At 44.1% G+C, this 17,371-nt stretch overlaps 1 protein-coding gene across 7 annotated transcripts in view; it reads right to left on the bottom strand.

Moving 5' to 3' along the window:
• Positions 1 to 17,371, bottom strand: part of Adgrl2 (adhesion G protein-coupled receptor L2) — a 631,071-nt gene that overhangs the window by 249,897 nt on the left and 363,803 nt on the right.

Consider the following 17,371-nt stretch of genomic DNA (forward strand, 5'->3'; position numbering starts at 1 on the left):
GGCTGGGTTAGGAAGCTGAGGCAAGAGGGTCAAAAGTTTAAAGTCTGCTTAGACTGTGGAGTGAGCTCAAGCTCAGCCCAGGGACCGTAAACTGAGGGCTGAGAAGCCATCGCTTGCATGAGGTGCTGGCCTGAAGTACTGCAAAGGAGAAAACAAAGGAGGTCTTTAAAGTCTTGTTTGACTTTCCACTTTTCAGTCCTCGGGATAAAACCCAGGGCCTCGGGTATGCTGGGTGAACTCTATACACCACGGCACCAGTTCATTGGCTATCTTTAAATATGGTATTATGGCTGTGATGTAAGGTATTTCTATGCTTACTCATTCCAGTTTCCTATGGCAACGTTTTGAGATCCTCTTAGCCTCGGAGGGAGATGGAGAGAAGGCTGTACGTTGTGGAGGTACTCAGAGTGAGTTCTGAGTAGCCTAACTCATGGCCTAAAGTCTCACAGGCACAAGAAGCACATTGACTGTGCTCTGTCTTAAACCCCAGGCTGCTTACTTCTTTCCTTTGCTAGTACCACTCTGCCTCCTGCGAACCAAGCTAACTTCCGACGGGAGACTAGCTGGTGCTGGCTTTTTGGAAGGGATGTGCTCAGGGACACTGTGAAGATGCTCCTTTTAGTCCCATTGACTAGAGGGGATACCAAGTCTCATCCTACTACTAGGCAAAGCTGTCCTTTGTCGATGGGTGCTTCCGAGGTAGGATTTAACAGTCTTGGAGAACATAAAATACGTATGCCTCTTCCCATTGATTGGATTTACATGAAATGAAATTTAGTATGTAGACAGAAAAACAAACAAAGAAACAAACACACACACACACACACACAAACCTACAAGCACACAAGCACCCTGGATGCTCCAGTTACGTTGTGAGACAGCACTCTGGTGAGAGGCCTTCAGGGCCTTCTCTCATGGGACTGACATTCTCTTCCCTGTCTTCTTGGAGAACCACAAGCTTGTCTACTGAGAACTGACAGTGGTATTCTGCAAGGCCAGGTAATTTTTAATAATCACTTTGAGCTCTGAGACTCTCAGAGTTTGCACAGGCCCAACCCCCCCCACCCCCCACCCACCCTCAGCCTCTGCAAAACTATTTAAGTGAAAGTCAGGAATAAAATGAGGTCATATGACGGACATCTGAGGGGTGTATTCCGATTTTTATGATTTAAAATATTGAACAGTTCCCCCCAAGTTACAGTCTAGTGCATAATTTAAATGCAAACAACAGCATGTGTAATTTTCCTAGCGCCAAGGAGAGAAAAAAAGCACGTGCTAAAGTGATTCTGCCCACATCAGTCTCTGAGCATCGGTTAAACAATCAGGGCTTCTGAGAATGCGCACAAGAACATCAGGAGCGCTCCTGCTTCCTCCACCAGACAGTCATGCTGGAACAGTACACACACATAATGGAAACAAAATTGCTTTAAATAATCACAACTACACAAAGGCACTTCCTCCCCTCCCTGAGCCATTGGAAGTAACCCTGACAAATGCTTGCGTTTGGTAAATTATGAGCTGGCCACGTTACGTCTGCATAAATATAATGAAAAACATTTTTAAAAAAAATTTAGCGAGCATATAAAGCAAGGCATTCTCTTGGTAATGAATTCCTTTGACAGATAAACTGACAGTCACGAAGGGCAACTTTATGAAGGTGCCTCCCTGTGTGTTCAGCGGTGGAGGGAGAGCGGGAGGCGGGGGGTAGGAGAGGAGGAAGATGGAGACGAAGAGAGGAGAGAGATTATTCATACATTATAAACACAAAACCGCACGGCACTGTATAAATGTCAGGAAGTCTTACAACCGAAGAGAGATCGAGAATGAACCTAGACTCAGGGAGGAAGAACACGAAGGCTGTGAGAAGCCACACTGTCAACGTGGCACAGAGATCATTCCTACTCCTCAGACACCATTCTCCAATCACCAAGATCACCTAGCGCATGAACACATAATCATCTTCTCCTCCGACCATCTAGACGCCGTACCTCAGCTGCACTTGGAAGCCAGCCTCGGTGTCTAGGTGAAGCCAATTTGTGTATGGTTAATAAAAACGCATTTGGATAGGGAGAAGGTAATTTCTTTCTCCCAGGTAATACGGTGCGATTTGCTACCTGGCCGCTGTGTATTCCAGGAGCATCAAATATGCGGATGTCAAAGGAAACAAACTCGTTCAGAATAAACTGTGGGTACGCATGTAGAAACTTCTAGATTCGCACATTCTTAAGCCAGGCGCGATAAGGCTAGGTTACTGTATCTTTAATTTGCTGCCTAAGTAGGCAAACAGCTCTAAGAGTTCAGTCACCTTTAACATAGTCAGGATCTGGAGACACCTTCATACAAAAGGAACTCATCCGAAGCCTTTCCCAAACAGGCTAGTCATGTGGCACAGGAATTTGTACTAAGGGTTATGTCAAAGACAGGCCCCCTCTGAAAAGAGAATGAGAATCAGGAACAATGGGTGGAGTGCAGGTAACTTTCTTAAGGGAAAATTCTCCTGATTCCAAAGCGTGAAGAGGAGGAAGTGCCTGCCCCTCATTTACAGCCTGAGTCACGACCAGACCATGACCAGACCATCGTCTTCTACGTCTTCCTCATTATCTGCCACCCACCTTCAGTTGATAGAGGAAGTGTGAAACCAGGACAACAGCCTCTGGGTGGAAAAAACAGGGCGGGGACCAAGTAGATCGACCTTGCCTTCCTCCTAGGATGCCTACCCTCTTCTAGTCCTGTCTCTGAGGGTGAGCTCCCAGAAAGCACCCTCCTGCTCCGGTTCCAGTTTTCAGAAGGACATGACAGGCAAGCCCCCAAGACCAGCATCTACCTTCTCTTCCCATGAAAGAAACTCACCTTCGCTGACTCTCTCCCGAAAGTCACGGTGACTAAGCCAATATGACATCCAGTCTGTACCTCCTGCTTGCCCGCTGATCAGGTCCTCCTGGAAACTGCCCAGCCCTTGTCCTTTTCCTTCCCTGGACATTCTGGGTTTCCTTTTGAAGCTATAAGCACAATGCCACCCTCCAGCCTCCTCCCAGTCTCTATGCCTGGGATCTAAGTTGGTTCTCTACCTTGGCAGATAGAGAGAGAGAGAGAGAGAGAGAGAGAGAGAGAGAGAGAGAGAGAGAGAGAGAGCGCGCTACTTGTCTACTCTTTGGGTCACTGACCTGGAAATGGGTTTTGAACTGTATCCAGTTTTTTTTTCTTTAAAAACAGAGGTACTAGCATGCCCCCCAAACAATGATATCCAAATTGAATTATGTTCTCTCCCTTGTTTGTACTCCCATATGTCTATTTTTATGTTTAGTCACGGTCTTACTATGCTGCCCTGCCTAACCTAGAATTTGATATGTAGGTCAGGATGGCCTCTAATTCAGAGAGACCTACCTTCCTGAACTTCCTTTCATGCCTCAACTTTCCAATCTGGGCCAGAGCAAAAGGTGTGCACCATTAAGATCACCCTCTTCCCTGTCTTTTTTTTTTTAATATGTTATCAGCAAGTTTTAAAAGCTTAAAGTTGGGTATGACCAGTCCCCTGCCTCTTTCAACATTCATTTGTAAATCATGAATCCCTTCCTCTTCTGGGGGGGTGGATTTCAACCCCTCTGTGCCTCTTGATCATCTCCCTCCCTCAAGAACCTCTCCAGTGCTCTTTAGGACTTCACCCAAAGAGATGTACATGCTGCTGCCGGTAGAACCTTTGTGAAATGCAGTTTTTTTCCTGTTGATATGTATTTTCACAGTTAGATGCGTTTCCCCCAGACATTGTCCTTGCCAATAGCTTGCTTTCCCTATGGAAGAAGCGTCTTTTCTGTTAACTTCTCACAGTTTCCTCTTGGTGTCTTTGTAGAGAGTTGGGGTCTAAGAGGTTTACCTTCTAGGGAAAAGGCCTGACACCTTCACCATCAAATCCCGGTGAACGTGACGGTTCCCCACCAAACTGATGTCCGAGATTCCTTGATTTTTAGATTATAAGTGATCCTTTTGTTTAAAGATCTTTAACATTCCCCCATTGGCTATATGCTACAAACTCCTTTTCCAGGTAAACAGAGCCCTGAGATTCAGGATCTGGAAAAGGTTTGGAAGAGGAGAACACACAAGGAAGACCAGTGAGGAGGTTGGGGGGAGATAAAAAGAAGCAGCCAGTAATTTCTGGAGGGGTCTTGGGTCAGAGTTAAAATCCTAGCACTTGAGAGGAAGAACTGGAGGAATCAGGCATTCAAGGTCAGCTGTGGATACTTCTCAAGCTGGGGCCAACCTGTGGATCATAAGAAGCAGCCGGTAGTAGACTGGCAGCACTCCCATACCATGTCCTCCTCTGTTCTTTTGCCTACCATCCACAGCCATCCACTCAAGCAGCATTCCCTCCCTCAGTCTCATAATAGTCTGTGCCCCGGTTATGCCATGTTGAAGCCTGTCACACCCAGACGATGCCCTGGGCCCACTGGCATACATTTAAATGAATGTCGTCCTCTGCTCCTATCTTTAGACAGCCAAACCGGAACAGCTGCTAGCCAAATGTCTGAATGCTCGCACGCACGCACGCACGGATCCTAAATGTCAGTGGTCATCCCAGGTATGGAGAGCAGAGGTCAGGGGCGGAGAGCCTGCTCGCCTTATCGGTGGTGTATGGGTTTCTGCAACAGTGTTTTCCAGCCTACCAGGCGTCCTGTTCACAGCGTCGCACCTAGAGGGCTGTGAGTCAGCAGAAATCTGGGACATCTCAAGAGGAAGGCATGCTACTAAAGGAAGAGCTAGACCAGCTGCCTTCCCCCAGTAAGTAAGTAAGGACGCTCAGTTCCTGCAGCAAAGCCAGAGGTGACCAGGAGAAAGGCCAGCAAGGTAGGGCTTCCCTAAGACAAACCCTCTGTCCCTTCCCACCACCCATGCCTTGATGTAGTTGACAAGGGTAGCTAGTGATTGATAAAAACCTTTTTGTGCACCGGAACTAGAGAAGGTGAGATACGCAAGGCAAGCACTCACCACCTACAGATTCCTTCTCAGTTCTCACTTCACTGTGGCAGAAAGGAAGCGCTAAGAGGAACTTCCTGCCTCTTCCTCATCCCACCCAATTCCATTCGAAATGGTTGTAAATGGCAGTGCCTTCTCTTCTGTAGGAAGCTGGAATCTGTTTAATGACTGCGTGATGTCCACCTTCCCTCAATTCCCAGGAGATGACTTCACCAGTGTCCTCAATAAGATAAAAGGCATCCACAACTCTCTTCACACCCCCTGTCTCAGACTGTCTCTGTCATGATCCCCGTCTATTCCCCTCTCCTGGCATGACAAGAACAAGATAAATTACTTTGCAGCTACCTTGGCTCACTGCTGTCTCACCAAGTTCAGCCCCATTAGTGATACACCTCCCTGTTAATTGCTCTTGAGTTGGTGGATATTTTTGTCTCCCTAAAACGAAGAAGTCACACTGTCTTTTCTTTGTTGTTGTTAACCAAAGTCGGTAGTACAGGTTTGTACTGCTTCTAGGGGATTAAAAGGATTGCAGGTTCAAGGCCAGCCCATGCCCAGCAATTTAATGAAAGCCTGTCTCAAAAGAAAAGAACAGAGGACACTGACGCTTCCTTGAAATGTCCTTATGTAAGCCCTGATAATGAAAACACAAAACTAAGGTATGGGAAAAGGGTTCTGCAGACAGACACATAGCGCTTGCTGTGCAAGGCTAAGGCCGGGGTTCAGATCCCGACCCCTGAGCAAGCCTGTGAAATGCAGTGGCTGCCCATGATGCCCTCACTCAGAAGGCAGAGCTCAGAGGTTCCTGGAACAAGCTCAGAAGCTTGACCAGCTGGAACTGGACAGTTCTGGGTTTGGTGAGAGACCTTGCCTTAATAAATAAAATGAAGAGTGATCGAGGAAGACACCCCATGTCAACTTAGGGTTTCTGCATGCCTGTCTACACAAAAGCATGCCTAACCCAACCACGTGTGTGCCTATATGCATGTGAACACGCATACACACATACATACACATCACATGTGAAGACACCAAAACTCTCATAAAATGGATAAGTAAAAAGTAAAAGTGATGGAGTCTGGAGAGGTGGCTCCATGGTTAAGAGCACTGGTTGCTCTTCCAGAGGTTCTGAGTTCAATTTCCAACAAGCACTTGGTGGCTTACAGCCGTCTGTAATGGGATCTGATTCTCTTTTCTGGTGCACATGAAAACTGGGCACTCAAACACATAAAATAGATAAATTAATTTTTTCAAAAAGTAAAAATGACAAGAACAATGGGAACATAGCTTAGATGTAGACAAAAACTCATAAAAAACAGTTAAATGTTTAAATTAAAATCCAGTTGCAGTTTTTTTAAACATGCATATCCAATTAATTACTCTAGATCCACATCTGCCTTTGCTTTGTGATCATGGATGTCTGATCACGATGGGCTCAGGTTGTTTAAGCTCAGGGCATTAGCAACTCGTAGCTCTGGAAAACCAGTGTTTCGAATTCTGCCCACCACAAGCGAAGGCTAACGGGAAGAGCCCCACACCCATCTCTAGGCTGGGCCTATTTTTGTTTCCCATGGGCTTTTGGGAAATGGTATTTAAAACTTTCTCTTCGGTGTATTTCCCATAAGGCTTTGGGGCTTCCCTAATGGATTACTTCATATACTCTTCAGAATTCACCTCAAACCTTAAAATGGAGGCATCTTATACAAGAACAGGGCTAAACGATTGGTGGAAAATGAGTCTATCGGGGGCTCCTGAGAGCTGTATTATGGAAGGCCACAGATTCTTCTGAGTAAGGTGGACTTTCTGGGGTAGTTACGCAAACTGTGTTTCCTGGGGGAACCTAGAGCTGTGTTTCTTCCAAAACGAAAGTGCTGACGCAGGGGCTCTGTGGAGGACGTTCCTCACTCCTTGGTGCTATGGCGTTTGTGACAGGGAAGGAGCGTCATAGACATCTGCAGCAAGGAAACAGCGTCGGTGTGAGGAAACATGTGGACCTTTAGCACGCACACTAAAACACTGTTTCCCATTTTCAAAAGGAAGTATCCTGTACCCTTGGGGTTGTAATTTGCATAGACTGTCCCCGTAGGGTGTTTTCAAGATGCTTCGGAATGTGGTTGTATCTGATTTCTGGTAAGATCCAGAGAGCAGAGTGGAGGGCCTGCCTCTGGACTCAATTGGGATTAAATACGTGCACAAGGAAGTCAGCCAGGTTTTGGGCTGAAGCCTCTGGACCTGGCCAGGGTTGGCCAGGTAGACTAGATTCTAAGACAAGGAGACAGTTCGTCTATGATCAGTGACTCGTTTCTCCTGGAGTTTAGTTGTAAATTTATACCTGAATTTAATTACAAATACACACTCCGAAGGTCGCCCCACCATTAATGAAACATGGTCAGGTGAGGCAATCCCATGAAGTGCTCAGTGCAGGCCCGGCAGAACCAGCTCGAGGGTTCCAAACCCAACAGTGGGTAAATCAATATCATGGTGACATTCATCACTTCCGAAAATCCCCCAAACATCCTTTTTTTGAATCAAGGAGAAAACAAGGTATGTCACCGATGAAAGCAGCATACACACTTTCGTGCTTATTATTTACAGAAAGAGGGAACATCTGAACTCCGTTTGCTAACTACGGTGTGATGGGAGCGAGCCTGCAGGCAGTGTGCCGGCCGCCCCTGTCTGCCTGCCAGCTCTGCTTAGTCCCAACGTATTAATGAACAGGCACAAGTATTTGAAGAATCAGCATTTCAGCATTTGCATGCAAACTCTCACGCTGGGTAATTATACACAGAGCTGGCACTCAAATTAATTAAAGCCGATTTCTCTGTGACTGCAAACTGGTCCTATCCCCCCCTGCTTCACCCTCCTATGAAGTCATCACTCTACACTCAATGTGACACTTCTATCTCTGGTATTCTCAGGAACGTTAACGTTTGACAGTTGTCAAGCCAGCAATATTTTGGAGAGCAGCTGACAATGGCTGGGTGGGACGGTGCTCCCCACCCCCAACCCTTTATGGTACAAAGATAGAGGACGGCTTCTGAGCATTTACTTTGTAATTATCCCAAATAATAACGCAGACAAATTATATATATATTGTTCCAACGGGTTCCCTTCCCTCTTGGATGATGCCACCCCCTTGGTTAGAGCTTACAAACAATTCATCAAACTTAAAATTTTTCCTTTATCAGATGCTGACAAACAATTAGCCTTGATGGGGCTCAGCCTTAATTTTGAAAAGGCTATAACAAATGGTGTTTTACTTTCAGAGCTCGGGCTCAGGCCGTTCACGATCGGGGAGATTAAGAGAGAGAGAGAGCAGTGATGACTGCTAGATTTGATTAAGACGTTCTGAGTCCTCATCAAATAGAACAGAATTGAAACGGAGACTCTTATTTGCCAAAGAGATCCCTGAACATTAACTCCTAGGACAGAAGGCTTTCCTAGGCTCTCCTGCAATCAAGCCATCTCCTCTAGTTTCTTGCTTCCTCAGAAGGAGCTATTTCTGCGACAATTCCTTTGAAAAGACATCCTCAGAGCAATTAAGATATCGTTATGATTCTCATTCATAATTTTAAATCTCTGGACGTCGGTTGCTACCAAACTTCCTCCGGTAGAGCCCTGGAGAGGAGCCATTTTTGACAGATCTCCTTGAAATCACTCCCCACCACTCAGGCCACCACCTCCTCCTCCTCCTCCCTCTGCACTGAATTAACCAGAAATGGCACAGACAGCTCCTGCTGGGGCTGCCTGTCTCTTTGGTAGAGAAAGCATCACAGAGTTCTGCCCCTCCAGTTCAGGCTGCTTACCACACAGTCAAGTTTGTCCTAGTAATCTACTTTTGAAAGGCAAGGTCTAGGAGGAGATTTAACGTGCCCGTAAACTCCAAAAAACTCCAAAACAAGAACTGAACTCGCCTTACCTTATCAGGAGGAGTCCTCGATTCACACAGAACACCACTTAACTACCTCTCTTCAATTTGAGAGAAGTGGTCCAAGAGAAGGAGTCTTAAGCCTTTTCTGGGAGAGGCTTCTGACCAGACCAGCCACAACAACACTACTGGGATCCTCCGAAGCCTGCCCTTCTGGCCCAGTCATGAATTTCCTACGCAGACAGGTGTCATATTGGCATGGATTTCATTGCTAAGTACATTTTAAGAGGTGGGCGTGGCCACCATCCTGCAGCCAGTTCCGCTGGTCTTTTAAACTCTCTTAACCCTCTTTGCTTTTAATATTTCGCACAGGCACCCGGTGACTTCATGAAGTACCCACGCACAGGGCTCAACTCAATGAGGTGTGGGAACAGTATCGAGTTAAGTAGCACAGTCATTGTCGTACACAATGCTCATTGCTACTGGCAAATACCTATTTGCTGAATCAGGATTGGGCTGCGGGGAGCAGGACTGAGCAGTTCGACGGCTTTCTGTTTGTTTCCTTTTTACAAACCATCCTCTTCAAATTAACCAGTTAGCAAAAAGAGATTCTTCTTCTGATATTTATTCTTTAACACGAAGGCTTTCATCATAAAGGATCACTCCGTTTCAATCTTTCTTTTTTTAATTACAGCAAACATTTACAAAAAAAAAAAAAAACCGACAGAGTCCCGCCCCCACCCACCTCCAATAATTGCAATTAAGTACTTGCTTATCTTGTTCGTTTTGCTCTTAAATTATCTGATGGCAAATCAAACATATGTGTCAGTTAGGATTCAACCATTCAGTTACAATACTCATTACTTTTTAAGGCAAAAAAAAAAAGTGTTCCATAAACTTCTAGAAGAAAATTGGTAACTTTCTCTCCTTCCTTCTTTTCTTCCCCCTCTCTCTTACAGCTTGTATAATAGGCAATCAGCACACGTAGTCAATAAATAAGTTAATATTTTTGATATTGAGGGTCCTATAGTGGGGAGAGGGAACTTGTAACGCTCACCTCCAGCAGAAAGACAGTGAGGGATGGGGTTGTTTTCCCCACAGTCAAAACCCTGACCCACAATTCTTCCTGTCTGAAAGAACTGCAGGGATGGAAATGGAGAAGAACCTGAGGAAAATGACAGGCCCAATGTGGGTTCCAGCCCAAGGGGAGGCCCCAAGGCCTGACAGTATTACTGAGGCTATGGAGTGCTCACACAAAGGGCTCCACCATGACAGCTCTCCAAAAGACCCAACAAGCAGCTGAAAGAGTCAGATGCAGATATGTGCACCCAACCAATGAACAGAAGCTGCTGACCCCTGTGGTTGAATTAGGGAAAAGCCCGAGGAAGCTGAGGAGGAGGGCAACCCTGTTGGAGAACCAGCGGTCTCAATTAACCTGGACCCCTGAGATCTCTCAGACACTGGATCACCAACCAGGCAGCGTTCACCAGCTGATACGAGGCCCCCAACACATATACAGCAGAGGACTCCTGGGTCTGGGTTCAATCAGAGAAGATGCACCTAACCCTAAGAGACTGGAGGCTCCAGGAAGTTTAGAGGTCTGGTGGGGTGGGAGGGGTGGGGATATCCTCATGGAGACCGGGGTGGGGAGATGGGATTTAGAACATTTGGAGGGTGGACTGGGGGGGGGGTATAAAATCTGGAGTGTAAAAATGAGTAAGTGAATAAATAAATCTTTAAAAAAGTGTTTTTTTTAATCTACCTATCTGTCTTACAGACATTTATAGAAGTAGACTTTAGGATATGTCACAACCATATGTATTATCTGTTAATACATCATAAGAAAAACAATGTTTAGAAAATGAGGGACTCAGTGAACGTGAAGCCCTGACACTGGCAGACGGTTTGAACTTGTGTTGTCAGTGGATTCAGAGCTGAGATTGTAATGTTCTCAAACCTCTTCATTCCTGTAAGCAAACTTGCAACTTTTGAATTTACTTCACCTCAAATATCAAAGTGTCAACAGATAGGCTCTCAAAGTGGGGATTTCTTGTATCCTTCCGCCTATCGTGATGGGCTCTCAAAGTAGTGCCTTGTGTCTGTCTCGAAATCGACACACGATGATGCTCATTCAATAGCTGCTAACAAACTTTTACAGGTATGTTTGTGATGACGTAAGTGGGAATCTTCTGCTGCTTCCCCCTGTGTATTGGAAAGATAGAAGCTATGCGTTCAGATGCACGTCAGTCTGAGTCATTTCCTAAGTAAAGGAAATCCAGATAACTTTAAGAGAGCACATAGTTAGTTTTTAGAATACTCATTCTTGTTTTATTTGGCATACGTGTATATATTAAATACACATGTATGTACATCATATACATATATATATATACATGTGTGTATGTGTATGCATGTGTGTATGTGTATGCATGTGTGTATGTGTGTGTGTGTGTGTGTGTGTGTGTGTGTGTGTGTGTGTGTGTGTGTGTGTGTGTATGTGTGCAGGTACCTATGGAGGCCAGAAGAAGGTATCAGGTACTGAACTGGAGTTAGCCTGTTGGAAGCTGCCTGATGTGGGTGCTGGGAACTGAACTCCAGTCCTACAGAAGAGCAGCAGAGAGAGGTAAAAACTGAACCATCTCTCCAGCCTGCGCTCTCATTTTAAATAAAGCTCCTCATTAGTTTTAACCATTACATTTCTGGATAATCTGTTCTTTAGTGTGAGTGGATTTTATTTTCTTTTTTCAGAGAAGCTTCATAGGATAAATTTAATCCTTATTCCACATGAAAGTTATTCAACTATTTGAAAATGGCTATCATTTTTCCCAAAGACGTCTTTTCTCCAGATGGAACATTCCTTTAATCATTATAATATGATATGGCTTTTAAGGCCTCTCATCATGTTGGATGGTTTCCAGTTTGTCCGTGTCTCTCCGAAATGTGGCAGTCAAGACTGAATGTATTACTTGAAATGTGGTCTAATTATGCAAAACGCAAGCGTCCTGCAGTCGCTCAGGACTCCGTTTCAAGTCCTTTACAGAGGCAGGAAATGCATGCTGCAAAGGGGGTGGTATCCTGATCACAGTCTCCGTTCCTGAACTTGCACTAAAATGTCTGTCTTTTTTCAGACAGAACTCTGTTTAATCAGATCTTTCATGCCTTGTTCTTATTGGAATTAATATTTCGAGTAGAAAAAAAGTGAGTCGCATGCCCATTCATACAGAGTGTATCTTTGGTGCTGGTGCATTGTTCTAATCAATTACGAATAAATATATATTTTTTGAAGTCTGACCAATGTGTCTGTTACCATATTTTATTGTGCATCATTGAAAGGCATCTGGGTGGCTCGCATGGGTCAGACATCGTGCTGTTCACTGATGATTCCAAGAACAAGAAGACGAGGGCTCGTCCTGAAAGATCTTTACCCACAGCAAGGAACCTGCTGTTGTAATTGTAACACCTTCGATGCTGTCTTCTTGATGAAGGACCCTAATTCTGCTCCTAGGAATGTGTATATTGATCAAATGACTTCCCAGAGTCCAGGCCCACACTCACCTGGAGAGGGGAAGAGATGGGTTACCTTAATGTTGTTTTGTTCTTAACAGAGCAGTGCTAATTTGTGATAGCCAGGGCTGTGTTTCCCAAAATGCTCTATTTTGCTTTACGTATTCTGTGTGAACGTTCTTAGAGAATGATGTGAAACTCAGACCCTACCTTGCATTTTACTAACTCCAGCTCAGCATTGACTGACTGAGTCTGCCTGACTCTATCCTGTTTCCTTTCATACCAACAGACACAATGGGCAGAGCTGCTCATCTGAAATCCCTTTCTTGGGAAGGCAGTAGAACCCACTGATATTTATTCATTCCCGATTCGTGGGGTTCATTCACTGTGAGGGCGTTTATTGGAAGGAAAGTAAAAATTGAATTTGTCCATATATATACACATATATATGTATATATGTGTGTATATATGTATATATGTGTGTATATGTATATGTATATATATGTATATTTGTATGTGTATGTGTATGTGTATGTGTGTGTGTGTGTGTATGTGTATGTGTATGTGTGTGTGTATGTGTATGTGTATGTGTATGTGTATGTGTATGTGTATGTGTATGTGTGTGTGTGTATGTGTATGTGTATGTGTAAGTGTATGTGTATGTGTATGTGTATGTGTATGTGTGTGTGTGTGTATGTGTATGTGTATGTGTATGTGTATGTGTGTGTGTGTATGTGTATGTGTGTGTGTATGTGTATGTGTATGTGTAAGTGTATGTGTATGTGTATGTGTATGTGTATGTGTGTGTGTATGTGTATGTGTATGTGTATGTGTGTGTGTGTGTGGGTGTGTATGTGTATGTGTGTGTGTGTATGTGTATGTGTATGTGTATGTGTATGTGTGTGTGTGTATGTGTATGTGTATGTGTATGTGTATGTATGTGTATGTGTATGTATGTGTATGTGTATGTGTATGTGTATGTGTATGTGTATGTGTATGTGTATATACCTAGCAGTGGCGTATCGGGTTGGGAGTGGGGACCCTACAATGACATTTTATAAGGAAGCACAGGACAGTTGGAAACATTTCAGATTCAGAGTCTCAATTGGCTGATGCTTGTCTAGCATGCATGATACCCTATATTTGATTCCCATCGACTTCTGTAATCCCAGATTCAGGAGGCAGAAGGGATTAGAAACTGAATATTACCTAAAGGAGCGAGAGGCCAGCTTGGGCTACCTAAAATTCTATTTGAAAGGGAAAATAAAATAAGCAGTTACAAGTCACGATCCTAAGTTACATTTGAAAATAAAACCCTAGGGTGGGCGCTCTCTGTTCTCCTTGACAATATGGAGTCACAGCGCTGTGGCCCTAATTCACTGCAGCTGGAAGACCATCCTCACTGGAGAACTGAAGCCCAAATTCCCATCAGTTGCCTGCAGAAGGGCAATTATGGGAGCTGGTCTGGATTCATTATCCAAGACGAGTGAGAAGAAAAGGCAAAAACGGTGCAAGGCCCGTCGTGTCTGAGAGATCTTTTTGCTTTAATTATCTAAGTTTTCATTAGTTAGTGCTTTGAAATATACGATCTCATTGTTGAGGTAGTTGTTTCAAGTTAAAAAAAAAGACAGTAGTTTGTTTTCTACTGTATTTGTCTGTAACGTTGCTAGAAGGTAACCTTTACACTTGTGTGCCAGGGACTGAGGTGCTAAACATTTTCCAGTTTCTTATTTATTACTAATTTCCACTCTAAATGAGGAAACCGAGGCAAAAAGACATTAAGCAATCTGTCCACTTTGCACTGTTATCAAACAAGGGAGCCCGGGTTGAAATCCAGGTGACGTGTAAACTATACACCCCTATTCCTTTATTTTTGCAACCGTTAGGTGTTTTTCGATGCACACCTTACATTTCGTACCCGATCTTCTATGATCTAAACTCTTGTGAGAGAAAGACTCACCTTCCTAATTTATTTTATAGAGCTGGAAGTTCTCAATGGCTTATCCATTGAGCATAAAACGTGTGAGGTTTCTGTTAGGCTTCAGCTCAAGAGAGTCAACCCGATTTCACCAGACAGCAGCGCGTGCTGTCTTCTCTGCATCCCTGTATCCGTGCCCTTCTGTGCCCATGACAAACACTGCACTTTTTTGTTTACACGTCTCCTTATCACTAAGCCCTAAAACACTACAAGCTCCAAAGGACATTTGTGAATGAATCGATAACTGGGACCAGTTCTTATCATTTCTTTATCATTTTTTTGACATATAATTTTCCCTGCCAGGTACCAATTTGTCTCCTGCTGGGGTGAGGCAGAATACTGCCTTCTCAAGACTGAATTAATGTTCTCCCTGTTTACTGAACTAAAGAAGGTAAAGGAACGCAGATTCATAAACTCAGAAACTCTGCTCAAGCAAGGAATACCTGGATCTCTCTCTCTTTCTCTCTCTCTCTCTCTCTCTCTCTCTCTCTCTCTCTCTCTCTCTCCTCCATGTGTGCAAGTGTGTGTGTGTGTGTGTGTGTGTGTGTGTGTGTGTGTGTGACGAGCTCTAATGTATGACTTGAACTCCCTGTGCATACAAGGATGACCTTGAACTTCTGGTTCAGGATGACCTTGAACTTCTGGTTTTCCTATCTCTACTTCCAGAGTCCTAGGATTATGAATGTGCACCAATTTATCCAGTTTTACAGTGCTGGGGGTTGAGCCCAGGGCTTCCTCCAAGCTACATAAGCACTCAACTGAGAAGGTCTCCGCCCTACAAGAACACTTTTGAAAGCAAATGAATTTCGAAATCTGAATCTACAACCCTCCAGTTGATTGCCCTAACTTTTTCTCATTGCCTTGGATGGATGAGGCGTGGTGCTCTGAAATTCTTTCTCCAATCTCCCTCATTAGGTACCATGACCTTTGCTTTAACCAGGGAAGAAAGCCGTAGGGTTGCTGCTCCAACATAAAGCCCAGCCAAGTGCAGGCTGACGCATTAAGAGAATATTGTTATTCCTTTCTTACTTCACTCATTAGCTAGTCATTAAATAAAGGATGTGAAGCTGTAGATGGATTCCGAGGAGGCTGCAGAGGACCGGGCACATCACACGCAGCAGCAATGGGAAATAAAGTTATTCGGGAGAGAAAGTGGGAGGCATCCTGTGGATCATCACCAATCGTACTGCGATGTAAAAGCAGATGAGCTTTTGGACACTAGAGACATTCAGTGCAGCAGTGGAATGTTGGTCAGGGAAATGATGTGTTAGCCCAGTTTGGGCTGGTGTGAGCATTTTGTGGTTTAAAAAAAAAACAAAAACCCTAGGCTTACCTTCTCACGGAATGGCCTTAGAAAAATCTTCTTACACCAGAGGTCCAATGACCAAAGCCCTAAAAAGACCGAGTGAGTTCCAAATAATGAATAGGAAATTGGGCCCTGGCATCAGGGTTCTGGTGACCTTAGACATTGTGGGGCACCTGGGCCTGAACCTGCCCAATGCTGTTGTCATTTTCAACTTTCATATGTCCAAGTCTTTATGGGATAATTTTAAAATGTTGTTATCTAATTTAACATTTTGTTAAGTATGGTAGTAAGAAAGTTACTCGTGACCGTTCTGCAGCCTTTGACTTAACTTTCTAGTCAATCAGAATGGCAGGTGATTCTTTTATAATTTACTGAAAAGATTATTAGAAACACTAAGTGGTTATTTCCCACAAACAGGTAGAAAGTCACAGTGGTAAGACTATCTATAAATCACTCCTATTATGGTGAACACCATCAATTTTCATTCATCCAACAAGCTTTGTCTGCCTTGCCCTGCGTTTCCTTCATTGTTTTGTTTTTGTTTGGTTGTTTTTTGTTTTGTTTTTGTTTTTGTTTTTGTTTTTTTTTTTTTTTTGTTTTTTTTTTTTTTGTCCTACAATGATCCGAAAACAAGCACAGCACACAATAACCTGTTCTTCAAGAAATTGTTCCAACGTCACTGGGTACAGACTGGTTGGCAATTCTGCGACTCCACAAAATTCAATCTATTTGAGTAATTGGATCTTCGCTTGGCGGTAAGATGAATATAAACGCTTTCAAAAATACATTATTTAATTTGGTTTTAAATATACTTATGTATATATATAAGGCTGAGGGAAAGTGGCTTGAAAATATGAAAGCCACCTTGCCCCGGTCTAAGTAACTCTTGCTAACCGAAAGCCTTAAAAATAAAACAGAGTAGACGTTATCCAAGTATGTTGGTATGTGCAATCAAAATAGTCTTTATTTTTAAATTATTGTTTCTTTTCTGCAGCGTAAAGATTCTCATGCACTTACAGGAGTTCTAGCTAATGCCTTGTTAAGCCTTATTCAGTCTCTGTGCTAAACAGCTCAACTGAGCTGAGCCGGGGAGTACTCGGAACCCCAGTATGGGACCGGAGCTAAGCAGAATGACCAGATAAGCGCACTCGGCCTTGGGACTGACCTGACTTGCTTTCCCTGAGAGCCAGGAAACAGGAATTATCTTGTCTGTCTCCCATGAGGTTGGTGTGACCCTGCCAAATGGCAACCTCACAGGTTCTGCACCTGGGCCAGTGTGGGTGGACAGGGCTGCAGGGTTTTCGTGGAGAGTGCTCAGACTCGCCACAGCTTGTGAACTCTTTCCAGAAAGCAAAAATTTCCCAAGAATGTCGTAACTGTTGCCCCCGCTGCTGTCGATCAGAAGTTCTTCAGAAGCAGCTTTCTAACAGCCAGGTCTCATCTAAGCGCTTCTGAGAGGACTTCTGTCGTTTCATCAGCTGGGGCAGACAGAGGCTTCCGTGGCAGGCGACCCAGCGAGGTTTAGATTAAACAGGGAGAAACAGATCTCTTGAGGTAGCCTTCTGAATGCTCCCAGCAGCAAAACTGAAGTGAGTCACATGCTTCCTGTCACATTTTAAAGTAAACCTTAAGGAATCTGGCAGGAAACATAGGCTTGCCTGGAAAGGAGAGCAGGGAAAATGTATGGAGAAGAGAGAAATCTAGAAAGAAGAAACTAAGTTGCCAGTTCTGTGATTTTTTTTTAACTGAG

This window comes from Rattus norvegicus, chromosome 2 (genome assembly GCF_036323735.1).
Source record: "Rattus norvegicus strain BN/NHsdMcwi chromosome 2, GRCr8, whole genome shotgun sequence".
Lineage (NCBI taxonomy): Eukaryota > Metazoa > Chordata > Mammalia > Rodentia > Muridae > Rattus > Rattus norvegicus.